Below are 27,568 nucleotides of genomic sequence, written 5' to 3'. Positions count from 1 at the left end.
GTGATCTTCAACGTATTCTTTTATAATACAGTAATATACTTTTTTGTGCTGTAGTAATAATTATCCTAAGTCAGAAAATGGTACAAATGTGCAGTGACACCTCCAAAAGCGAATCAAGCCCTTTAACTGCAGCTGCCACGACACCTTATTGACTTAAACTCTTGCTTCTGAATTACAGGGTCTTCTTTGTCTGTCATCCTTCTGAGACTGCTAAATTAAGTAAACTCTCTTAATTAAAGTAAGCCTTTTATTTAGAGCGCTATAAAATGTAAATACAGTGTTTGGAAGGAGTTCGTAAAACAGATGCATCACTACTATATCAGGATTAGCTATTTGTGTCAATAGTTGCACACCCTTATTCTTCTTCTAGGTAGATCTCTTTTCTTTATTGCTTCCCTAACTAGTTTAAATATTCTAAGTGCCTTACCACTCACCAGAAAGCATGAGTAGCTTTGGATTAAATTACAACCTGAAAACTAGCTGCGGTTGATGAGATTTTGTCATTACTACTTAGTCTCAAAGTCAAACAAAATAATGTATTTAGGAATATGCTTCTTTATATGTCGAAACACAACAGATTTTACTAAAAAATCTGTTTGTGAGAATCCAGCTTTAGACAGCCTGCCACTGCCACACACTATATTTACAATAACGTATGCCACACCTGCTAACCATGATAAATGCCCCCATGTACTAAAGTCAATACCTTAATGTGATAAATATTTGACTAACCAACTCTTTCAATAACATCCCTGTTACTGTGACTCGGATTAGAAAAAAATCTATCTCAGAAAAATCCAGTGGCTGCACCAGGAACCGCGTTTGTTTCAACTTCAGCTGCCCATTAATTCAGCACATGGTTCTGCACATACCATATGGGCCATTACACATATTTCGCTGAACAACTGCGTTACCGTTGAGTGTAAGAACAGAGTTTTTACCTGTGGCAACAGCTGCGCCTTTTCTTTTACAACGTGATTTGAAAGAACTATTGTACATTTGCTAAAATGGCTGCTTTTGAAGTTTGTGTCTCAAATGTAAAATGGCACTCATTCAAACTCTGAAAATGCTCAGCTGAGGCAGCGAATGTGAGTGTTTTTTATTATTGTTCTAATTAGTGCACATTTTTCTAGCTTCACCTGCGTTCCTTTCTGCAGAATCTCGAGATTTGATTGCCTGCATACATTAGAGGCGCAAATCATTTTCCAAGTAGGAAGATCTAGTCAATCAGTGTTGCTTGAATGGAAATGGATTTGATAAATTGAGTGATTATTATGCGCCAATGAAAACCTCTACAAATCAGTACATTGGCTCCGTTGCTGGTAATTGCTCTGGCACAAGCTGTTAATTAAGTGAGTTCTTTGATTTCATAAACACAGAAAATGAACTACATTAAAATGAGATAGATGTTGTCAAGTCTTTCTTAAGATATCACATATAGAGCTGTTCTTATTCATCCTCTCAGAAGTTAAAATCTAATAATTGTGAATTACGGAATTCTGATACGATTCAATAGGAAGCCCGCGCTCACTTGTCGTCGTATGATATTAGCATGTTGCATGGATGCAAGTCAGTGCTAATCCGGTGTCTTCATTTAAACTGCATTGTAAACATAATATAAGTGCATATTGAATCCATGCATGGAAAGATATATATGCTATCCTACATTAGAAATCTTAATGTCCATCTCCAGGTAGGCCTGGCAACCACTATATCACTCTAGGCATCCAAAAAAGGCAAAATATTCATGATGTTGACAATTTGTTGTGGTACCATATGACATGAGCCTTCCCTAATTTAGATTTTTCCTAATAGTTCTCATGGGGGCAGAGTTTTTATGGCAGTGTTGAATAATGCAATGCCAGTTGTGCAAATCCCTTTATAATTTCCAAATATATTTACTTTTGCCACAGGGCAATGCGTTATTTGTATTTGTTTTGTAAGGTCTGTGAGAATTGGCATGCCGGATAGACTGATGATTTTCTGCAGCAAGATGTCAGTAACTCTACTCTGGCGGATGGCATTTCCCTTCATCTCCAGGTTACATGCTTGGATAGTGGCAAGGTATAAACTGCCTTCCATCTTTCAGAAGCTTGTCAAATCAGTACCATTGAAGTAGGTAAATATAACATCTGGGAAGGTTTATAATAGTGCACATGCATTTTGACTGTCTCCTTTGCCGCACTCCCACATTGTATAAGTGGCCTCAGATTCATGCGTACCCCTTTCTGTAATATGTATTGCCTGAGCACCATTTTATACCTCAGCAACTTAAGAGGTGCTTCTTAATTTGCATTGATATGTACCCTAGAATATTAGGAAATACTTGTTCTTGTGTGACTACGCCATATTATTGCAGCAGATGCCTGGGCAAAAAAAGTTGTCATGGGTTGGACAATTGTGCACTCTCTAGGAAGTGGCATATATTTAGCACACCAGAGGGTGACCTTTGCATGGCCGGTCCCAGGTGACCTCAAGGAATCTGCTTCAGGGTCACACTAGGTTCATCTTCTCCCCAAAAGCTAGGCCAGATGAAAATCTGGGTGATACTTTGCTTCATTGGTCTGTCTTTCACCACTGCTCTTTTATTATTGCTGTTTGCATTGCGGGGAAATACAGTCCCTGCAGTGGTCTCTGTTTATCTTATGTGTCCTGCACCTAATTTGGCTGGGTAAACAGTTGACAGCTATTCCAGCACTTGCTATGTAAGTGAGATACCTAAACATTGGTGAGCACAGAGGGAGAAAGAAGACAGCAATGGTTATTTAGCTTCTCTTACTGAAGGGCTCAAGGAGAGACCTGTCCCACAAGTCACCATGTCAGTTTTTTCAGTGAAAAAGACGAAGAAGAGAACCTTTCTTTAAAGTAGGAGGGCCAACTACATTTCCTGGAAGGCACCAACCAATGAGAGAGTTAGATTTGGGAGAGCGGAAGCATCTAGTCCTCCCACTGTTTCACCTGTCTATTAGGGGGAGAGTCTGCACGTGGCTACTCACAGCTATATAGGCGGTCAGCTTCAGTTAGTCTGGTGGAGAGCAGTGCAGTCATCAAATGTTTAATCCTGAGCTCTTTTCATCTTTCTATGGTGAGTGGGATGTCCAAATAAATGGTGGAGCAGAGCGGGTAAAAATGGGTGAGAGCAGTCTCGGCTGCAATGGTGGGGTCCTGAAGCCTTTTCATCTTGCTATAGTAAAGGTTGGCTGACCAGGAGTTTCTACTTAGGATAAAGATGGGAACACCAATATATAATCAATATTCTAATTCGACATATTCAGGAGGAACTGTTGAAAGAGATTTATATTTCAAATAAACTGGAAGACCTATGATTGCCATTAACTGTCAGAAGCAGACATTGGCTACTGACCTCGAGACCCCTAAAACGCCCCCTAAATACAGTATATAGGGGCAGCGCTAAACCAAGAAGTCAGACAAGAAACCAGAACAAGAAAAGAAGAAGAAGGACTGAATAGCCGTGCCGAAGCTAACAAGAGGAGGATGCCTACTAACTTGTCCCCACCTCGAACCTGCAGAAGCGAAACCCCGGTGTGTCCTGCAGCCAGCAGCCTCAAGAACCCTGAGGAGCAGTCCTGCCTTCAAAAGAAAAGACTCTGTCTCCTGTGAACACCTGATTTGTTCACTAACAGACTCCAGCTCCAGCAGGATCCACATGTCTGTACCACTCTGCACCCAATACCACCGGCCCAAGTTCGAGTGGCCCAACACCAAGAGAAGGTGTCCCCAGCGATCCTGACCCAAGATCTGGTGACCCCTGGCCTGCCTCAGCACTCAGCCAACGCCTGCGGCCTCAAACCGGGAGGTTCCCCCCAACCGCGACCAGGAACTGGTAAGAAGATCCGACCCTAAAAGGCACCCCTGCACCTGACGCCCCACGGCCTTGGGTGGCCCAACTGATGGTTCCTTAAGAACCCCCAGCATTCCAACTTACCTCTTCAAGTGGTGGTCGCACCCAGAAGACTTACGTCCTCAAGCCTGCAGTGTGTTTTCAAATTGGAGACTTCCCATTGAAAGCTACGGGGCTCCCGAGGCCAAAACAGCACACTGCACCCGGCCTCCCCAGTGCCGCTGAGGGTGCATTTTTAGTGCTGGCTTGAACCCCCATTTGCCCTGAGCTTAATTCTAGGAGCTTTGCTCCCACAACCCAGTGGCCTGCTCAAAAAGAAGCCACCAACCTGAGGCCCCCTATCCCCCATTGGATAACATTGGGCCTCAGCACTCTGCACCTGGCTGACCTAGTGCCGCTGAGGGTGTAACAAGAGTGCATCCTTGACCCTGGGGGACTTCTGAGTCTAACCCCAGAATACCAACTCCCACAACCGAATACTTACCTTTGAAACGATAACCCTATTTTCCTCCTTAGGATAACATTGACTGTTTTTCTGTGAAAAGTTTCTAAGTGTAGAGTTGGAAAATCTGAGAAACCCTTTAAAACTGTAACTAAATAACAAAAACGCTTTTACCTACCTGTTAACAGGAAATGTCCCAGAGCAGTATCCAGGTATACTGCACTGTGTTAGAAAAGTAATCTGTATAGTAATCTACTTGACATTATACTAAAAAGCCAGTACAAAGTATATGTACAGTATATCAAAAGCATTGCATTACTAGTAACTCTACTGTAATCAAATCAAAATGTGTATACAATAGCAATTAAAACTGTTTACAAATTGCAATAGTACTGTAAATTATTTATTGCTTACCTGTGCCAGGCTTGCTTGGTTCTAAAAAATAAATAACTAAAAGAATATTTTTATACAAAACCAAATCGGTCTGAAGTTCAGTCTTTGAATGTTTGATATCATTTGTACAACAAATGCTTAACACTGTCCTCTGATACAGCCTTACTGCTTGACCACACTACCACAAATAGAGAGTAAGGTGCTATTACCCCCAGGTCCCTTATGTCCTCGTCCCCTTCATTAACAGATTGGAGATTACTATCTCCCGACAGAAAAAAAGAGCAGAAGGCATGCAGGGACCCTAATGATGCCCCTCCCACCGGGAGTACATAAGCAGTACTTACCCAGCATCCCGTCTGTTCTTTTTTTCTGTCTGTCGACAGAATGGACGTGGTGTGCTGTTCTGCTAATCCTGCTGGGCTGGTGTGGCGTTCCTTTCTTCCTCCCCCCGCCCGGCTGCCTGGTTGTGCGGGCGGGGGGGGCGTTCCTGGTCCGTCCCCTGGCCTGCCGGGCTTGCTGGGGGTCCTGACGGTGGTGGCCGGTGTGCTGCCTGGATCCTGCGGGTCCTTTGTGTCTGGTGCGCTCCCGGGTACTTCCGGGTCGCGTGCACGTCTTCCTGAAGCTGGGCGTTTGGGAGGCGTGCTGCGTTTCCTGTGTGCCGTACCTTCCCGCTGTTGGGGTGGGGTCTTGCTGCTGGTGGTGTCCGGCCCCTGCCCTGGGTGAGTCCCGCATTGCGGTGTTTTTCGTTCACGCTATGCTGTGGTGCTCTTTTCTTTATTACAGGTCCGTGGTGGGCGGCGGAGGCTCCTGGGGATGCCGGGGTTTGAACCCTGGAACTCATGCTTGCGAAGTAATGCGCTCTGCCGCTGAGCTCCTTCCCGACCGTCGCGCCAATGGTTTACCTTTTCTTTGGGGTGGGGGCCTTGCTGCTGGTGGTGTCCGGCCCCTGCCATGGGTGAGTCCCGCATAGCGGTTTTGTAGTTCTTCGCTATGTGTTGGTGCTCTTTCTTTCTTTCAGGTCCGTGATGGATGGCGTGGGCTCTTGGGGATGCCGGGGTTTGTACCCGGGACCTCATGCTTGCGTAGCATGCGCTCTGCCACTGAGCTACATCCCGACCGGGGCGCCCATGGATTCCCTTTAGGCTGGCGCTGTCCTGGTTCTTTGATGACGCTGTCGCTTGACTGCTTGGGGGTGTTGGGGTGCGTGGCTCCTTGCTCCTCCTTCCTGCCCGTTTGCCCTGTGTCCGTGTGATTCTTCTGCTGCCGGAGTTTGTGTCTGCGGCAGTGTGGCACTCCTTCTGGCTGCTGCCTCTGCGTGTGCTGGTTTCCTCCCGGTTGTGGATGCTGCCTTGCCGCGTGGGCTGCCTCTTTTGTGGCTAGGGTCCGGGGTTGGAGCCTGACAGGGGCTCGGCATACTGTGTTTCTGCGCTGTTCGCCTGGTCTCCCTGCACCTTGCGCACTTGTATGTATCCTTGGGTGCCGTCCCTAGTGTTCTTGTGGGGCGCTCCGGTACCTTTGCGTCGGGTTCCCGTTCTGTGGCTGTGTGACTTGCGGTTTTCTGCTGCACTTCGGGTGTTTGCGTGGTGCGACGTAGAGTTGGTGTGCTCCTTCTCTTTTCCCCGTGTCCGCCCCTCTCTGTCCTGTCCCCGGTGTGTGTTGGGGTTCCGTTTCCGTGGTGCTCTCGTGGGTTCTGTTGGTTGTGCACTGGGGCTGCTGTGTGGCCCTTTCTTTCGGGGGCTGTTGGCCGCTGGACGCCTCTGTCTTTGGGCGCTTCCTGCTCATCCTGCGCTGCTGGTTGCTCCTTTCCACAGAGAAGATTAGCATGGCACCTGCGCAAGGATGACACGCAGATTCATGTAGCGTTCCATGTTTTAATAGTGGTGCCAGTCCTCCCGCTCCTGTTCCGTTTTTGGCGGGTTGCCCTTGGCCTATTTGGGTGGCGGTGGCTCCTGGTGTTGCCGGGGTTTGTACCTAGGGCCTCCTGCTTGTGCTGCTTGCTCTCTGCTGCTGCTCTGCGTCCCCACTTCGGCCCTCGTGTGTGGTCTACGGGGCTGGGGTTCTTGCCTGGTTGGGCTGTTCCTCGTCCTTGGCTTCCTGAATGTTCCGGGTGGCTGGGATGGTGTGCTGGGGTGTGCGGTGATGCCGGTGTTTTGGTTCACCGTGTAGGCTGTCTTTTATGGCCTTGTCTCTCTTTCGGGGGCCTGGTCACCGGTTTGGCTCTCTGCCTCTGCGGCATCCTGCTCCCTGGCTGCTGGGCTGGCGCTGCGCGTCCGCTGTCGTTTGCAGCGGGTCTGTGCCACCTTGTCCCCTTGCCACTTTTCCCTCCGGGGCTTCTGGTTGCTCCACTGGGTGTCTGTGGGCTTTCTTGCTAGCTGCCGCTTTGCCGCTGTGGGTCGTGGCCTCCCTGGGTTGTGTGTCTGGGGTCGTGGTCCTCTCTTGTCCGCTTGGGCTTGCCCTCTCTTGCTCTCTTGGTCATGCCGGGGTCTGCCTGTTTTTTGGCTTTTCTGCGCAGTCCTGATGCTGGGTGTTGTTGGGACCCGTGCTGTGGTCTGGCCTGAAGTGGGCTGGGTTCCTAGGTTGGATTCCCTCCCCGGGGGTCCTTGCCTGTGCGGCTGGCTCTGTTCCTCTGCTGCCGTCCGGTTCAGCTGGTTGTGGGCCGTGTTTGGCTGTGCCGTGGGTTATTTCTGCCTCTCTTCGGGGTTGCTCGCTCTGTCCGCTGGGGTACGGTGTCCCCTTCCTTTCGGAGGTCTGCCCTCCCTGGAGTTCGGTGTTGCCATATGCTGGGGGGCTTCTTTGCTGTTGCTGTCTCCTTTTTGCATCTGTTTCTGGCTTCTTCCGTGCTGGTTGCTATTGGTTTTTGGTTGCTCATGGCTCTGGCACTGACGTTTCCTGGTTTCTGGGGTTCCTTGGTGTGGCCTTGTGTTCCTCTGCTGCTGCGGCGCTCCTGCTCGTTTTCTGGGCTTGTATTTGGCTTCTTTCGGTGGGTCCTGGTCGCCCCTCCTATTGACTGTGGCGCTCCTACTCTCGCCTGGTCTCTGTGGTTCAGCTGGGTCGGAACAGGTTTTTTCCTGCTTGTGGCTCCCTGGGGGTGCCTGTGGCGGTCGGCTTCTCCGACGGTTTGGGTTGGGTCCTGCTCTCCCTTTCCTTTTGCGTCCCCCCTGGGGTGTGTTTCCAGTGGCGGTTCGCTTTTGGCTCTCTGGCGTTCGTGTCTGGTTTGTTTGGGGCCTGGCTCTCTTTCGCTGGTGCTGTGTCCTTGACTTGGCTCTGGTTTCCCCTCTTTTGGTATGCGGGGTTTTCCGGTTTCTGCTGGTTTTGGGCGTCTGGTGGTCGCCTTTTTTCGGATGGGTATCCTTGTCTGTGCTCTCTCGGTGGATCCTGGCGGGGTGCTCTCTTGGTTTCGTGTCGTGTTCTGGTGGGTCCTTCTGGGCCTGCTCATGCCGGCGCTTTTTTCCTGGGTTTGGTTCACCTCTAGTTGGGTGTCCGTGTCTCTGCCTGGTTCCTGGGGTTCGGTTGGGTGCTGTTGAGCTTCGGTTCCCCATTGCTCCTGTCTGGCTGGCCGCCCTCTTCTTTTTTCCTGGACTGAGGGTCCCTTGTCCGGCCCTGTGTGAGTCCGGGTTTTCGGGGCTTCTGGGTTGGCTCCTCCGGGGTTGCCTCCTGTTGCTCCTGGTCTGCGGGCTTCGTTCTAGTTCTGAGTGTTCTCTGGCTGGGCCACCTTGTCGTGCTCTCCATCCTGACACATGGGTGTCCGGGTTCTTCTGCTGCTTGGCCCTCTGCTTCTCTGCTTCCTCGGGTTTCCGCTTTGGTGGTTTCCTGTGCTTGTTCTTTCTTCCGGCCTTCTGTTTGGTCCGGCGTTGGGTTGCTGGGGGTCTCGTTCGGCCTCCCTGCCTTTTCTTTGCCCTGGGCTCTACGTGGGCTTCTTCCAGGATTGGTTGGGCCTGTGGGTCCTCCTGCCCTTGCGGGTTGCTGGGTTTCGGTCCTGGCTTCCTGGTTCCTTGTCCCTTGTTGCCCTAATTTTTTGCTGTCTCTTGGCTCCTCTTCGGTACTGAAGCCAATATGATTATGTGGGGTCGGACCTGGTGGTTTTCCGGTCTGGGTGCTATGCGCCCTAGGGCTTTTAGTTCCATGGCTCTGGCCCTTGCTGTGTGCTTGGCCTTGGTGTTGGGTGCCTGTGCGGTCGTCCTCCTTCTTGGCTTCTGTTTTTTCTGCCCTCTGTCTTGAGGTTCCGGTTCGGTTCCGGATTGCTTCTTCTGCTCCGCCTGTTCTGGGTTTTGGCCGCCCTGTTCGGTTGGCGGTTTTTCTTCCTTGTGGGGGCTTTGTCCTCCTGGGGTTTTGGGGTTTCTGTCTCCTTCCCGGTCCTTTTTGGTCTGGTTGGGGTCTGGTTCCTGTTCTGCTCACAGGCTCTTACTGTGGTTCATCCCCGGCCCGGGCCTCCTCTGCGGGGTTCGTTGGCTTTCTTCTCTGTGCTTTCGTCTGGCCGGGTCGTTTGGTTTGGTGTGGTGGGCCGGTTTCTGGCCTGGGCCTTCCTTCCTTTTTGTTGGTCTGGGTGCTTGGGGCTGCGCCTCGTTGCCTGGGCTGGCCTTCTTTCTTTGGCCTTCTCCGGGGGGGTCGGGAATTGCTCGGTGTCTGTTTGGCTGCCGGGTCCTGTGTGCCTTCCTGGTGGTTCTGGGCTGGACGGGCTTGTCCGTCCTTGGCCGTGTCGTTTGGCCTGGTTGTCCTGTCTCCTGTTTCTCTGGTTGGTGGCCTCATTTTTGTGGTCCTGGCCTTGTGTTGTTTTATGGGTTGTCTCCGGTCCTGGTTTGGTGCTGGCCGGTTGCTTCCTGCGGTCTCTCCTTGCCTCCTTCTCGGTGCTCCCTTGGGTTGCTGCGTTGGTGTGGTTTCCTGGGTGTGCTTTTGGTTTTGGAAGGCCGGTTTTTCTGCTTTGGTATTCTCCAATCTGTTAATGAAGGGGACGAGGACATAAGGGACCTGGGGGTAATGCTCTATTACTTACCGGTAATCTTCATTACTCTGGGTCCCCTTGTCCTCGTCCCCTTCATACGCCCCTCCCTCCCTCCCGGGCGACCGGCCTTCCTGTCTGGGCTTGGTTGTACAGATGGGATGCTGGGTAAGTACTGCTTATGTACTCCCGGTGGGAGGGGCAGTATTAAGGTCCCAGCATGCCTTCTGCTCTTTTTTTCTGTCGGGAGATAGTAATCTCCAATCTGTTAATGAAGGGGTCGAGGACAACGGGACCCGGAGTAATGAAGATTACCGGTAAGTAATAGCGCATCTACTTTTACCTCTGCCTACCTTTCGGGTTCCACTGGATTCTGTGCACACTATAACTCACTTTGGTATAGTCATCAATAAATCTTTATTTCGGCAATGTTTCAGCCATAAAAGAACAGATAAAAGATATGTACAATAAAAACATACAGTAATGGGGCAGTAACTGCAATTTCAGCGTCTAATATAGACCAAAACTACTAACCACTATTAGAAATTACAAAACTCCTTTTGATCCAAACAGTATGCAAAAACTTTGAAAGTGCAAACACAATGTGACCAGCAGTATCAGTTTTAAAAATCCTTAGTGCTTCTGAGCATTTCCGGAAGCCTAAATTTCTACAAATTGATACTATCCAGTACTTCCGGGCTCTACTGTAGAGAGGGCAGAAAAATAAAATATGGCATTCATTTTCATTGTCCATACCGCAACCTGGGCATTGTGTGGCCCCTGACGAAGACCATTTGCTGGTAAGGCACGCTATAGGAAGGGAGCCGAACCTCCATTGTATATAAAGCTTCCTAGCCAGAGTAGGGTAAATCACATTCAGATAATCTTCAAATGAATATACAGATTTAACCTCTAAAAATGCTTTTACCATCGAACCATTCTGCGAGTCATGCAACCAAACACTGGAGCAGCGAGATCTATGGTACTCAGTAAATGACTTCCCTGAAATCTTACTACAGGCTATTGCCGGGTTGAACCACATATCCGCAAGGCCCATTGTCAAGAGTTCTTGTTTGACATAAAAGAGCCAGGGAATATGCATTGCTTTGCTTAAACACAATATTTCTTGAAGTTCGGTTCTGTACTGCAGAAGTTCGGGCGTCAACCATAGCCTCCTCCAAAACCTAAGGGGTTTAATGGCTAATTCCTCCTGGATGGGGAGAAGACCCAAGTCAAGCCTTAGCGGTAGGAGAGGTGTACTTTGGGGAAGCAGAAGCAGCTGCCGCAGAAATCTGTTCTCTACTTTTGTAATTTCAGGTCTAACTGCATGCCCCCATAATTCCCCTCCATACAATGCCGCCGCTCTTGCCCTCGTTTTATAAATTTCAAGACCAGGGCTTATAGGCTTATAAGTGGAGGCATTTGTCATTTTTAGTATACCCCCAGCTATTTGGGTCAATTTGAGTTGGGATTTGGCCAGCTGGGGACCCCAGGAGAGATTTTCACTTAATGTGACGCCCAGATATTGAAATGTTTGAACTCTCTCCAATGGAACCGAATCCAAGGTGGGTGATGGTCTGGTGTGTGATGAGGGGTTAAAGATCATAAATTTTGTCTTGTCTACATTTATCTGTAAACCATATTCACAGCAAAAGTTGTTAAAACCATCCAAAATGCTTTGTATCCCCATGGGTGACTTAGATAATAGCAAGGTGTCGTCGGCAAACATTATAGCCGCGACTTTCTTGCCAGCCAATCTGGGTGCATCATTGTTTGGCACCGCATCCAAGTAAGATATCATCCCATTTACATATAGACAGAACAATGTGGGTGCCAGGACACACCCTTGCCTGACCCCCTTGTTCACTGGAAACCTAGCAGACATTACACCCCCTCTCCCACACCTGACCTGTGCAAAATTTTGTGTGTGCAACCTCACCAGTAGCCCCAATAGTAAATTCGGAACTCCCAAATCCCGTAAGACAGCCCAAAGTTTACCCCTGGGGACAGTGTCGAATGCTGAACGTAAATCTACAAAGACCATATAGAGGCTGCCACCCTCTACTGTCACAGTCTTCCAATACAGCATTATTAAACGGAAGATCTGGTCCATGGTAGATGTTTTGCTCCTAAATCCAGCCTGATATGGTGAAAGAATTTCATACTCATTGATCCACTCCTGCAAACGATCTAAAATAAGACGTGCAAATATTTTTTGGGGGACGTCAATGAGACTAATGGGTCTGTAATTGACGGGGAGCAGGGGAGAACACTTTTTATAGATTGGTACAATTTCTGCTCCCAGCCAAGAATCCGGAACCTCAGCACCATACAGAATGGAATTAAATAGAGCACTTAAATACGGCGCCCATATCTTTGGCTGTTCTTTGAACATATCCCCAGGGAGTTTATCAATACCTGGAGCTTTACCCCTCGTCAATTTTGCAAGGGTGTTAGAGACATCCTCTGGGGAAAATTCCAGGGCCTCATCATCCCCTAGAGGGAATGCATGGAAGGGCAAAAGATCTAAATCAGAGGTTGCTGCATAAAGAGATTTAAAATGGGATTCCCACACCCCCGCGTCTAGATTAACTTCAATTGCGTTACGGGGTTCATCGCACCCTGTGTTCACGATTGCCCAGAATCTCCGCGCTTCCTTATTAGCAAGTGCGGAGGCTAAATTCTCCCATCTTTCCCGATCCCAATCTATTTTAGCCTGTTTCATAACTTCTTTGTAGGAGTGCCTGAGGGCACAGATGGTTAACCTATCGCTACCGATTTTGATGGCATGGATCAAATCGGATTTAGATTTCCTACACGTGGCATTATACCAGGACGTTGGGGAATTCCTAGTCTTGCTAGAAGTAGCAATAGGGTTGAAAATGCCTGCCAGGGTGTCTACCAATTCCTGGTGGATGATAATCAGGTTCCTGGGTGTACCGGTAAGTAGCCCCTGTGCCCAAATGTCACTTGCCCTTTCAAGAAAAGGTAGAATTAATGTATATAAATTTGAGAGAGCGTCCCTCCTCTCTCGGAGATTCCCCCACTTGACCCGCCTCCTGTTATTGGTAATGACCAGACCAGGGTCAGAGGTCGGTTCAGTTTGGCTTTTCAGGATATTAGGGGATTCCATTTTCAGTAACAGTGCGTTATGGTCGCTGTCCGTTCTATTCAATACCTCCAGGTCCACTATCTTTTGCCACAACCTGGTCTCAACCATGACATAGTCTAAATGGGATTTCCGATCTTTTTTGTTGTAAGTAGGCTTGGAGGGAATGTCTGAGGACTTCCGACCGTTAACCGCCCTGACCGAATGATGAAGAGTTAAAGTCATAATCTGCATGGCCAATGGGGTCCAGGCCTTTGCATAAGTAGACTTACTAGGAGGGATTCCCCAGAACTCATCCTCTCCCAACAATACCCCCTCATTCAGCCCATGCAAGGGCTCGAAGTGGCAGTTAAAATCTCCTGCGATTACATAGTGAATATCTCGGTTTAAAGTTTCAAGGAAAACTGATAGTTCCCCAATAGTCTTAGATTCCTTTGCCAATGCAGTTGGTCGGGAATATACATTCACTACCGCCAATTTATAAGAGGAGGGCCATGTCATAAGGACACATAGAATATCGTCCGAATTTGTTTGAATCGAATCCACCCTGCACCCCAGATGTATACCAACCCATGTTGTTAGGCCACCAAAGGGGCGGCCTTTACCACCCCAGCGGGCTGAAATATTAAAGGCCACAAACCCCAATCTATGAGCCTCTTCCCTGGCCCAAGTCTCCTGGAGTAGAATCACGTCAGAGGTATCAATAAAGGTACCCCATTCTGGGCAGGCTAACTTGTTTTTCAAACCCGCCACATTCCAAGATATTAAGTTCATAGGCTGAGGATGGCACAGAGGATTTGATAGAAGATCAGATTGATGGGATGGACTCCTCTGGGGCTGTAGTTCAATAAACCGCGGTGAAACAGCACTAGTACTTTCTGAGTTATCGGGCAAGCACGGGACACCAGAAGACGGTGTGGTATTCTCTGAGGGGAGACTATTGATGATCCCCATAGTATCAGATAAGGGCCCCTGGATGCAAGTAGACAGACTGCTTTCCCCTATTGCCTCAATTAACTCAGGACCCAAGGTGTTATCCCCCATTGTACCATGTGCTGCTTGGGTATACCTGGGCAGTCAGTCAACCTGGTCCAGAAGACTATATCTGTTTGAGCAGGGGGTATAAGACCATTTCAGGGCGTATGGATCTCGCCTAGACTTCCCGTCGCCTCCCCTCCGCGAGTAGGGGATAGAGGTCCAGCCATTTCCCTCTATCCTCGATTGTCCAGATGGGTAGAAGAAGGAGAGGGGGCGCACCCCTATTTTTGTATCAAAGCGGGATGTTTCCCACTTGCAGATATAATCTACTGTCCTAACATCCCGGAAATTGACTATAACACAATCGCCAGATAAGTTTTTAGGGGTACACCCCACCCACCCCACCCTTCTGACCATGATGATCTCGCTATTAACGTGAGGGGGCAGCGGCCTATGGATGCTAAGCCAATGTATTGTCTTATTTTTCAAATTAGTGAAATCCTCGCTACTCGGGTCACTAATTTCTGGTACCCCTGTAAGGACAACCAGATAAGGGCTTGCTTCCGGAGGCAGATCAAATCTCGGGGTAAACCCAAGTGCCTCTCCCTGATTCCCCTTCGTCACCATCCTTCCATTATCGCTCTCTTTAGCCAGGGTGGCCTTCCCAGTATTATAATTATTTGAATTTTGCTTAGCAGGTGGCCTAACTTCGTGTTGTACTTGCGGGGGATTAGGTGTAGTAGCAGAAACTACCTGGGGTGCAAGATGCGAATTAGTTACTGGCCGACTGTCTAAGCTTAAGGAAGAGGAGGCATCAGTCACTACCCCTCCCGCCCTAACAGTTGGAATGCAACTACAGGAACATGTGGGGCCTACTTTATTGGTGGCACCATCTATAAATCCCCTTAATTGCTGTTCGAGCTTTAAGATGTGGGTCGCTAAGCTGTCTAGCGTTTTTTCCAAAGGGCCAAGATGAGTACGCAGCAATGTATCTATATTGTGTAGTGTTATTGCATCCCCATCTACGTTTGGCGGTAAAACAGAAGGATCAGCAAGAACCTGACTAGCGGAATCCCCTTGAGGCTTCGAATGGGTGGACAATGGGAATAAGGTATGGCTTCCCTGGGCATCTTTGACCACGCTTGAGGTCTCTAGAACTATATTAATTCGCCGTTTTACAGGTTTAACTCCCCCAGATTTAGATCCAATTTCATTAGAAGCTTTGGGCTTAATTTTCGGAATCGGCTCTTTAGTAATTCCCTTTTTTTTCCGAAGGATCGGTCCATGTCTGATCGCTGGGGGTGATAAATCTCTTGTAGTTGTCGTGAGATCATCACAACTCAGGGAATCACTGTGGGATGTGTCATCCATAAATTGGGTAAGGGGTAAGGTGGTAGTTTTAGCACCAGAACCTTTTGGAGAGCGGGCAGTAGCAATTAAGCCCAGCGAAGATCTCCTAGCATGGGCAAGATCCTGCGACACTCTACGCTGCATAAGATCTATGCCTTGATCAATCACAGAGTTTGCTCTGACAATAAAATGGTCTAAGGTGCCAGTAAGATTACCATTAGTAACAGAAATCCTGCTCTCTTTGGTTGCCATTTGTCAAAGTAAAGAGAACAGGAAGGTTGGATCGTAGTATTATGCGCCAGTCAATACTGAAGTAACCTGTGATAAGAGGTGCCGCGTTCAAGGAGCAATAAAAACCAGAATAAATGGACTTAAATGGTACACATACAGTTTTAGTCCACGGATTGAAGAGAAGGGGCCCAGTCCGGTCTCTTTCGGTCTCGAACGGGATTAAACGGGCCCGCCCTTGGCCCGGGCTTCGCCCCGGGCTACGTGCCGCGCGCGTCCCGCTGGCGCATGTGAGCGGGGACCCTTGATATAGATGGAAGGTGGTAGGTCAGAAAGGAGGCTGGGCCGGGAAGAGGAGGCAGGTGTGCAGGGTAAACAGAGCAACTAGCACCCTGGTCCTCGCAGTCCCGGCGATTCAAGCCTCTATGACGGCCTCCCAGTGCAGCGCAGCGTCCCCTTCACGCAGATATGTCCGTTAGGCAAGAGACCAGCTCCACAGCGTCCCACAGTCAAGGCAGCGAGCGGCACCTGCGAAGCGGGGGCCGCGAAAGGTAAAATAGTGGATGGAGGCGGGGCCGGGAAGAGGAGGCAGGTGTGCAGGGTAAACAGAGCAACTAGCACCCTGGTCCTCGCAGTCCCGGCGATTCAAGCCTCTATGACGGCCTCCCAGTGCAGCGCAGCGTCCCCTTCACGCAGATATGTCCGTTAGGTATAGTATATACAGAGCTAGCTTCCTACAGGGGACACAGCTAGTTTACCTCTCCCGCCATTGAGAAGGGAAATGGTTACATTTCTGCATCTTGGTATCCAAATATACCACAGAGATCAGACGCTATAGAGGGTAACCTGGAAAGACAATATCTGCCTGAATAGAGTCTGTACATGTGTTAAATAAACTGATAGTATCTGAAATGGGATGAATTGCTTTGTGCAAGAGGGTGGCCTTCCCCAAGCTCCTTTATTTTTTTTCAAATGTGCCATTAATTATTCCTTGGACATTTTTTAAAGTGCTCAATACTTGCTGTTAGACTTAACATGAGGTAGTGGCTGATACAAGAATGCTTTATGTGAAGTGCGCTGTCTAGCACAGAAGGTGGAACATAAATGCTGTACAAAACAATGGGAGATATGTTTCAACATCTTGAGTGTCCAACATCTGAAGACTTACCCGCTAATAAAAACAATATGGGGGGGGGACTGTGGGGCCATCGACACATATTACATTGGAAACATTATGAACCCAAGGGTCAGTCATGAGGCTGTAACAGTATTAAATTGCTCAGTAGTGAATCAGACGAAGATCAATTTGGGAAACGTATGTGCCAATTGGGAGAGGGATCTGTAGATAAAGTTTAATGATAAGAAGTGGGCTCTAGTAATGGAGCACCCCACAGTAGTGTCTCGCAACGCAAAGAAATTTAGCTAAAACCCATCATTTGAGTGTGTGAGCCTCTTTGTAAGTCTTGCCTACGCAGAACACATGCGCTGCATAGGCAAAAAGACCTTTTGGAAGGGCTTTGGCTTTTCAGCCAAAAACGTGCACACGTTCCATTGCCTTCAATGGCAACGTGTGCACGTCTGGAGATTCCCTTGCGGGAGCGAGCTTTGACACCATATGTTTGCAATTAACTTGCAAACATATGGTGCCCCTGCTCGCTCCCGCAAGGGAAACAGGCGCAGGTCCCCTCCTGTCTCCCCTCCCCCTGGTGCCTCCTCCTTTAGCGCGAGGCGCGCACGCTTGTTTCACTTTGATACTTCAGAGACTTTCACCAGATGGTTAACCTCAGTTTATCGTGTGGGTTGTCTGTCACAGTCCTCCGCTTGACCAGCGGACCCATCTCAGCCTTATGGCTCCGTGGTTGATAATGGCACCGAAAGAAAAAGCTCAACCCCCCTATTTGTACAGCAGACATATTTAACACAGCTTTCTTCACGGCTATGATGGTGCTGCCAAATTAGCTTTTAAAAGCTTGTTTATGCCTGCTTGATACAGCAGATTGTATTGTACCATTTATATAGTACTTATATCTTTGTGGGGCACCTAGGTGCCTACACACATGAGTAGCATGCTACACTGTGCTGGTTCGTGGCTTGAAATGAGTTGTCTTTAGCTTATGTGGGAAACGTTTTCGTGTTGTGGAGATGAAACCAATAGATTCGATTCAGTACTGTGTCAAATTTTATTGCGAGAACATATGCACGTGATCACCTTTAATACAATACAGTGTTAATTTTGGCATCAGTTTCAGTAAATCGAGACATTTAAGTGAACTTGTTTTGAATACGTTCAACAAGTACCCCAGCGTTACGCTTACCTGAGTTTCTCAGTTTGTAGTCTGGGTAGTATACTTGCTAAGCCATGGGCACTTTGTGGGCTGAAGCACCGACTTGTGATTTACACCATAAATTATTGGCAAAAGGGGCACTAAAAGATGACTTGCACCTTTCACATGTGACGGTGAGGAACTTGGATGGGTGATTAATGTTATCATGTCGCCCACAGCGATGTCAAGGTCAGTTAAATGGCAGATGGACTACTACATTTTGATGTAGTCTTCTTAAACTGACACTGGGTGTACAGTCTCCAAGTATGTCAAGCAGCCCCATTCTAGCTTCATTTAAATATATCTATTTTAACAATTCCTCGTAGAAAATAAACTCATCTGAATGAATCGTGCGAACATCTCGGTGGGGAGAGTCCTCACCCAAAAACGAAAACAGCTGGCAGTTAGAGCCGTCGCGGGTGCTTGCCTGGATTACTACAGTTCCCTCTGTTCGGGGTCACCTCAGGATGTGCTGTGGGCTACTGTACAGCCAGGATCATTCAGGAGCTTCAAATTAAGTCATGCCACACCTTTTAATGAAACAGGATCATTGGTTGCTGCCGATCCAAGCAAGTAGCGAAGTCAGCCCATTTTATCATTGTCTCCTTCCAGTGTAAGTGACTTCATAAAACATATGCACAAGAATAATTCCTTTTTCTTCAGTGTAAAATCAGGTTGAAAGTGTGTTTTATTTACTTTTTTATATTAACTTTAAATACAGGCTTGTTACGTTTCTTGTACATTAAGTTCGCAGTCAAATGATGATTTTTTAAAAATCATTTTCAAATAACTGTTACAAACTGTTGTGACACGGTAAAATTGTAGGCGCCTGCAATTTGAGTGCTTTGTTAGCTGGTGATGTATTCTTGTCTCGTTCACAAATAATACAATTTTTGACACAACTGACTGGCTTATCGTTAAAGAAAAACGAATCACTAACACGGTTGCTACATCAGTAAATGTTTCTTCTTTTTTACATTTTATTTCAAGCATATAGCACAAATATAGGTGGCGGCATGTGTTTATTTGTCTTTTTGTGCCTGCAATAAACAAGCATTGGCATAGCCAATAGGTCACACCTTTGGGACCTTATAAGTATTTAGTTATGCAGCACAAAATCATTGGTACAACAGCATCAACTGTTGCATGGCTAAACACTTATAAGGTCCCAAAGGCGAGACCTATTCGCTGTGCCAATGCTTGTCTATAAAGACTCCGTCCATATTCAGGCTTGTTCAATAATGTTCCAACAGTCCAACAGTTTTAGTGCCAGGAATCTCATTATTATGTTCAAGTATTTTGAGGTACATGATGTGCCTAATGGCAAATATATATTTGTTATCATGGACTGGGACATTAGGTTATAAGCTATTGTCAATGTTTGCTGCATTCTTCTTTTGAACAAATTGTACATACTTTTTCTGTGATGAAGGTGATGTTTCCTGTTGCCCGCACCCTTGTTACTGCAGGAGAGCCTGTAGACAAAATACAGATGAACTGCTTTCAGTTCATAATCTTGTTCTGAGTGTTTATTGGAAAAGAGTAGTGATGGAATGCTGGTAGTCCATGGTACTCTTCCCAGGGCTTGTTAAATGTCTGCCTGGGCATGTAGTGATACACTCAGAGCATGGCCTAAAAGTATGTTTTATATACACAAGGTTGAGACTTTTTACCCTTGGTTTGCATTTGGATGGGGATGGGGCGTGGAGGGGGGTAATGGTGCCGTGGACTTTGCAGTTCCATTGGACTGAGGGATCCACGGAGCATGGCCTAAAAATATGTTTTATATGCACAAGGTTGAGACTTTTTACCCTTGTTTTGCAGGGTGGAGAGGGGTAATGGTGCCGTGGACTGTGCAGTTCCATTGGACTGAGGGATCCACGGCTGTGTGCGGGTGGTCATACTGTATAAAGTACCATTTGGAAGCATGGCAGGTGCTCCATTCAACAAGGAATGTTTAAGTAGTGCCTATTTGTTAGCCAACGAACAAGCTGGGATACGTCTTAACGCTATATTTTTTCAAGCGCTTGGGAACGAGCCAGTCAAAAACTTTTTGTCAAGCTGTTGCAGCACTCCGAAGTGACTGAATGGAGAGGCGCAGCATTCTGGAGAACGCTTACAGAAACAAATGCATGTATAAATAAATAAGTAAAAAATTCTCAATCTTAGGGGCTTATTTATGAGCTCTTGCGTCTTTTTTGTGCCGCCGGTGCGTCACTTTTTGTGGCGCACCAGTGGCGTAAAAAATGCACCATGTTGCATCATATTTACAAAGTGACGCATCTAGGTAGATGCGTCACTTTGTAAAGCCCTGCGCCACATTATACCTGCGTCAGGGATAATGCATGCAGGGTGGGCATTCCGACACATGTAAGCCTCGTAGAAGTGACGCAGTGAAATCTATAAGATTTCACTCCGCCACTTCTAGGACACAAATTAGTCAATATCTTATGCCTGCCTCACAGCAAGCGTAAGACTGACGCAGGCACATTTAAAGTGGCACTTGCCCATGTGAAATGACCCATTGCGGAAGTTGCGCCACTTTTGTGACACACTCCAGCAATGCGTAATTTTGCTCTTACAGATACGTCAGAAATACTGACGTATCTGTAACTCCTTGGGACACGATGCGTCATACTGTAAATATGACGCATCCAGCATGTCGCAAAGAGGGCGCAATGAAAAGTGACGCATCACTGATTTCACGTAGCGATGCGTCACTTTTCATAAATGAGGCCCTTTGTGCGGAGGACGCGTATTCTAGTCTAAGTGTGCGGTTGCTCCAGTTTAAAATGTAGTTGCGGTTGCCTACACCCGTGACGATGTTGACTGGACCATTTAAACCTTGCATTACACAGAGAACAGAAGAGAAACCTCAAAATACGTCCTCAGCCGAGGAAAATGTTCAGGATGGAATATTTAAAATGCGTTCCTTGACCTCGCTGCAAGGTAACCTCCTCTGGAATTCCATGCTGATGACGCAATGACGGCATCAGTGAAAGAATGAACTCAGGCATTTCAGTCGATGTTTTTAACACAATTGTTGCCATCCACATTTTTTTTTATTTCCATACAAGCAGGTCAAACCAATTTTTCATATTTACATAAGAAAAGGAACGGTAAAAATAGACTTTATTACTTCATGTGGCCTGCAGGCTAATACGTGTAAGTTAACTGAGTCGCAAAATAGCAGGTGCAATATGTCAGCGGGTTAAAGCGCTCTATGTAACCTGCAGGTTACAGCTCCGAAACCTCGCGACAAACGCAGCCTCTGTGGTCAATAAAATATGGCACCGGTGAATGGGGTTAGAGTTTCATTTGAAAGTGGTTGCGCGAGAGATTAGAAAATGTACCACTACACAAAAGACCCGAGGCCAGTTTACATAAACTACAAAAAGGGAGCGAACTTGCTGCTTATTACGACGAAATAGAACAAGGACTGCTTGTTCCTATCTATATTACAAGTATTTATGTACATCAGGTCATAAAATGAAAGCTCTCTTTTGGGTGTGCTACTTTTATAACAAGTAGTGGATTTTATTAGCACTTTTCCTTATGTCTTAAGCACTATACAGAGTCAACTCAGTTTGCTTCATTTTTTTTAAAGAAAGTATCTTCATGAGCCAAGCTTTTTCCATTGTTTACAAATGTGGGATCCTTGTAAAATGAATTATAAAAGAACAGTGTGCCACGCATTTTGAAAAATAGTTTCGCCATCTCTTCTCCTGTTTTAGCCCTGCAGGTTCAATGTATATATAGAGAAATGTACCGCACGCAAGGCCGGTCCATAAATGTTAAATATGTATTAAATTCCACCATCTTTCTATTCGTTGTTCCCAGGAATGCTCACACGAAAGTTGTTTAGAAGCTGTACTAGTGGTTTCTGCTGACTGGGCTACCCTGATATTTTCTTTTTATATTGTACGTTGTTTTAAGAATAATTGGGTGAAAATAGATAAATATTTGTTTCCATAATATGACAGACCAGGTTCTGATAATATTACGTACTTATTTAGGGTGTTCTCAAACCAGCACTAAAATGAAAAAAAAACTGCTTTTCCAATTGCAGTGTTTTTTTTGTTTGTTTTTATTTCTATATATTTTTTTTTTAGTTAGCAATGTCTGTTTATGCGTATTATGCCTATTAGCCTATCGAAATGCAAATGTTTAGGACAGGAACATTTCCGACAGTATTTTTCTAGCACTTATTCACAGTTTGGAAGGTTTGCATAATAAGACCACTGCAGTATTCTTTGGGGAAATTGAAACTAAAGTTCTGGTCAGTAGGTTTTGTGGCACTCCAGCTCTTGCCCGCGCTGTGGTGACCATGTAATTTGTCATTGTGATTGGGCTCCAATGGAAGCCATTGTGCATTGAATTTCCATAACAATCGGGGTCTTATGTCATCATAGGTCTCAATCATACGGGAACAATAGCCTTGAGTCAATGTCTGAGTGAAGTGCCGCTCATGGGGCAGGGGTGAAAGGGGCGCGCAGAGCATGTGCCATCCATCCATCAATGCAGAATATAAAGGTGCGGCCATCTTAGGACAGGCTGTCGGGCAGCAGCTGGACCATAGGTTTATTATGAGCTCCGCCGCTCTTTAAGTCAGAATGTCAGACCTCAGTGTGAAAAAGTGGTACAAATGGCGCGAATAACATTGGTGACAATTTTAGCATTTCCTCTCGTTAGGACTTCAGCATGAAATGCACTTGCTCAGTTTTTGCTCAGGCAGATGCCACCAGGATTTAGCTGGATGCAATTCCTTGTGCAAAGAAGTGGGGAAGGTGTGATAACATGGGCAAAACCTGTGCAAAATATTATTTCTTCACGTTATTCCCCGTTACTTACCAAATAGGTCACAGTCAGTTGAAGAAATATTTCTGACATCTGGCTCTAATGTTAATTACACCACTGTGTTTTTTAATTTGTTATTGACATGCGTGTTAAATGTTCAGGCATGTATATTATTTACTTTGGTCCACTGGATTAATTGCAAACGTAACTTTCTGTCTTCTCTCTGCACCTTTGGAATCTGCATTTAGAGAAGTGGGCATCACTTAGACAGTAGAATGTCCCAAACGACATTTTGTCTTGGTGACTCTTTAAAGGATAGGTTACCTTCATAACATTTGTTAAGAGATAGGAAAGGGAGTCAAGAATCTAGGAACGTGACTGTAGGAGTAAAACCAACGAAAATATAAGGTATGGATGTATTTATAAATACATTCCCTGTAAAAAAAAATCCAGTGTATTATGCATAAATATACAATATAAACATCTGATTTAGAAGAATGTTATTGACCCTTAGTGCAAGCCAACATCGCTTTGTGAAAATATTTAACCATTGAATGGTTTGTGAAAATATATTATTGTAATGATCCTGGCAAACCGTCCCCTCTGTGCTTACCCAATAAGGCACCTGTCCTGTTTTTACACTCTGATTTTAAAGACTTTTGCCAGTTTTACAAAAACATAGCTCCTATTCCCCATACTTGCATCTAAATGTTAAAGCACGAATTGAGATAATGGGTTTTACCTTCACTTTCTTTTAAGTACTTTTAATGCTGCGATGTTTTTTTTTCTTTTAAAATTGAGAGTTTTAATTAACTGTACAATAAATTACTTACTTGCTTACTTACTCATACTTGCATTGAGATGTGAGAAGCCTAAATTCTAACACAGAAAATAATTCACCAATCCCTCACTGATCAAAAAGCTTGACGCACAACGCTTTGTATGTTACCAACCTCATGATTATCACAATGGTGAGATTTAGCTGTGCCCCTCATTGCACACCATTGCAAAGAGTTGGACTGAGGCCTGTATGAGGCAGCGTCTCATCATTCAAATAGGCAATGTGCCAGCATTTCCACCGGAAAGCATGGCCACTAAACTGCCACATTGTGAATGGAATATCAGCGAGATGAATGAGTGGTCCCTGAGACTACTCCCTGCTCCGCCCAATGCTTGCATCCTGTACATCCAGAGTGCAAGTGGTTGGAAGGAGACAGATTACACTTTATGTATGAGTATCATATGCCCTGGCCATTGGTAACTGATCCATGCCTTCCTGCAGCAGGAACATGTTTCTGCAAAGCTTTGCAAAACACTAGAATTATGAGGCCCTGTTCCAGTATAATAGCAAGGACACCAGTGAGAAGAATAGAACCTATGACTGCTCTTGGGGTAGTTAATAGAGAAGCTATCATGGTTCAATGGCCCCCTCAAGGATCTGGGTCCCAGAGGCACTGCTCCTCCATCACCAATAGCAGCTACGTTCCTGCTCCGCTCCTATTGGACACCCCTTGCAACCACAAGGACTCATACTGTGTGCATTGCGATTCTCAATTGCCATTGGATATTGCCATGCACAATTGTGCAGTCTTCAGATGAATGATCCTCATAAATTGTTTTCTCTCCGATTACACGTGCCCCAGCCCTGTAAGACTTCACAATATTTCACTTAAAGTTGAATCCTCTCCTATCAAATTGTATGACACACTTTTAATAATCTGTCATACAATTATTTTTGATATGATTTCTGACATATACAGCCAATGGTAGCATACCTTTAGGGTTTGAACTTAGCTGCATATTTACACTAATATGTACATTTTCACCTTCTCACCTAATGACATTCTTTCTTTATAATTGCACGAAGCAGTGGCGTAATGCAAACTGATGGAGGCCCCCTGCTGAATCTGGTAAGGGGGTCTCTGAGCCTCCCATAACTCACAGATGTTCATGAGACTTGTGCTGAATATGAGCTCCTCAAAGTGTGGGGGTCACCAGTCCTGAAGGGGCTGCAGGGACCCGCCTTACATGCCTGCCGCTAAGTCAGCTTGTTTCATTGGCAAAGTAAAATTATGCATAACTTACAAAATCTTAAACAGGCAGGAGCATTTACGATAAACCACATCTCCATCAATGCACTATTCTAATACAAATCGTGCTTGTTTTCTTACCTAGCTCACATTGCAAGTGTGTAACATAACACCTTATCAATGAGGTGTTACATGAGACAGACCCAAAAATATATCACTTATGTAACCAATTCCGACAATTCAACAAATAATTGCCATAAATACTCCTTTCATTTGATTTTACTAAATGCACAACATTGTACAGCAATTACTGTTAGTTTTTTATTTCTATCTAGTCAAGCGGCTACTTGACTGTGTCCTTAGGTGTTCACTTTTCTGCCATCACATCTGTCCTTGATAGGCTTCAGGCTAAACTGCTTTGTGGAGTCCCCCCTGATGTGATCACCCTCCAACTTCCGAGTTCCCTTCTCCCGGCCAGTATTTCTTCTGGAGCCCACTGAACTGAGCCTCAAAAGAAACCAATAATGTGTTACAGTTTCACATCTCCTGATGCAATGAATCATGCCTCACTCAGAACCCTGCCTCATTCAAGCTATCTTGCAGTTCCTCTGACAGCCCAGATGCTTCCCACAAGTAGAAGGTTGTCATTTATGATCACTGAGCCCTTTCGTCGTTTGCGCCTGCATGATCAGAGGGTCCCTTTCACTGCTTCTCACACATCCATAGTCTCAATTTCATGCCTGCTTAATGCATTTATCTGGTTGCAGATGAATGTCTGTTCATGCCGTGTTCTGAGCTATAGATATTCTTTGCTCCTTCATAAGCACAACTGACACCCAGTGCTGCTTTGAATGTGGACAACAGCCTACACATCTCCTGCTCTGCAGCAGACTTCTTTGCCCTATTTTGCACTGTTCTTCTGTTGCCCACTGTACTTCTTAACAGCCTGCTGTCAATGTTCCCTAAATTGCTATGCAGAGAAGAGCACCCGACATCTCAACGCTGCCCTGTTGGTTTTCCTCTTAGAGTCAATGAAGGCTTTTTGATGACCTGATTTTTGACCTTTTACTGTGGGAGAGCCTCATAACTTGTGACTCACCCACTGTAAATTTGTTGTAAAGTGGACTGCGTGTGTTTACTATCAGTGTCTGCCTTTTAAGATAAGGCCACTGTGATGTGGCAAGGGTAAGAGGCACTTGGCTGGTTAATCATAAACATGTGTGCATTCGGGGTGCACATGTGTGAGGGCTGCGCAGGGGAGACTTCTGTCGTGTGCAGCCCAAGAACTGCATGCTGGTAGCTTGGTGCAGAAGAAACTCTGCAAGGTTGGATATTGACCTGGGCAAGGTATTATAATGTTGTTGTACACAGATAGGGAAAGTCAGTGAGCTTTACTTTCTGGTCTGCAGTAACCCTCAATTATACACTATGGGGAAGACTGGCTTAGAATGCAGCTCCTCTCCTCTTGGGTCTTCTGATCATATCAATGTACAGTGTAACCTGTCAGAAAAGAACAATTCAGTAATGTCCAAAGTCATAACTGTACATCTTATGGGTGGTCCCGGAATGTCATGCTTCTCTGGCACTGCTCAGGATCAGAGCCCAGGCCTGTTGTCACCCTGTTGGGCTGGGTTAATTACTTTTTCCTCCAGCAGTAGAAACAAAGGCCTCCCTCACAAAGTGTGCAATTAACCTTGATTAGGTCAGCTTTTAAAGAGGAAGGGGTTGGTGGGACTGCTCTGTATCAATCCCCCAGCTGTCATCCTGTGCCAAGAATAGGGCTGGCCCAATACCACTGAACAAAGGGCGAGAACCCAGAATCTAGAGCCAACTCAGCAGGTGGCTACTTTAAAATTTTGATGAGACAGGCCCTGACAGTGATGTCAGCGGGAGTGGAGCTGAGACCCACATAGCACATGTGGCAAATGAATCTTGGGTGACACTATCTTGAAGGATCCCAGAAGGCTGCACAGGGAGGTTGGGACAGAGGCAGAGAGGTGATGTGGCACACCACAATAAGCCAGGGGTACACCCCTGCTGGAACCTCCCGCCCCCACTTAAAAAGTCCTGTGCAAGAGGGAAAGCTACCCTTGGATGAACATTCTGCTGAACACTGGGACTAGAGGCTCATGCCTTGGACAATGGGAAGGAGGAACCCCCTGACTGTCCCCTGGACTAAGGACTCTGCCTCTGATTGACCGCTGGACCAGTGGGGCACTTTCCCAGGACCTGGAAAGACCCAGGTCCACTTACACCCCCTGAGGACCAATTGGGGGAAAGGCTGCGAAGGAAGGAGAGATGCCCAGAGGAAGAGCGAATGGAAAATCTGGCCCAGAGAGGCAGTGAACCCAGCTTCCTGGAATGTTTGGTGCCTTGGAGGCCAGGAGGTCTGAAGAAAGGGCACCAGGTGGCTAGGGTTCGCCACCAGGAGAAAATCAAGACCAAAATTGTCACGGATGGCCCTAAGGGGGCCGAGATATGGCCTTGTGAAGTTAGGTGACCTTTGCCCTTTTGTGAGGCACTGGCAACGAAGTGCATGGGGCTCCACCACCATTTTCAGCCTTGCCACCAGGATGGGCTAGGGCCTGGGGGGGCTGCCCTTGAGAAACAAGAAACTAAAACAGGAAACACCATTGCGCTTTACCCCGAAGATGAAAAAAAGGACTAGGCCTGGGCAGTATTCACGGACTTCCACTATGCTGAACACTGCCAATTGACAAAAAAACTCTGCCAAGCTACGCGGAGTACCACACACAGCAGAGTGCATTTCCTCGCGCCGTTCGCACTGATTTTTATTGCATCATGTGCAGCGCAAGCGGGGGCACATTCTTTCTGCCTCTAGAGTCGAAGTTCAACTCGAGCGGTAGCATCCTCAACATGATCGGAAGGTTTCTCAACGTAAGCCGTAGCCACTATCCTCGACCACCTGCATTGAGAAATCTTGCCGGGAAGCAGTCTAGCATTGGATTTTTCTCACTCATGCTCACCATCTTATCATTGGCGAGCACGAGCGAGGAAAACACTCTGCTCTGTGGAGCGTAGTTTTCTGTAACTCAATGAGCTCCACAGAGTGCGGAAAACACCACAAGCTCCACGAACGGAGCAGAGTTCACTGCTCA

At 46.6% G+C, this 27,568-nt stretch overlaps 1 pseudogene; it reads left to right on the top strand.

Annotated features, from left to right (window-relative positions):
• Window positions 1-6,500: 6,500 nt before the first annotated feature.
• On the top strand, window positions 6,501-6,571 carry LOC146776164 (U6 spliceosomal RNA; annotated as a pseudogene).
• The last annotated feature ends 20,997 nt before the right edge of the window (window positions 6,572-27,568 follow it).

This window comes from Triturus cristatus, chromosome 12, assembly GCF_964204655.1.
Source record: "Triturus cristatus chromosome 12, aTriCri1.1, whole genome shotgun sequence".
In the NCBI taxonomy this organism is placed as follows: Eukaryota; Metazoa; Chordata; class Amphibia; order Caudata; family Salamandridae; genus Triturus; species Triturus cristatus.
This window is presented reverse-complemented; position numbering and strand designations above follow the sequence as displayed.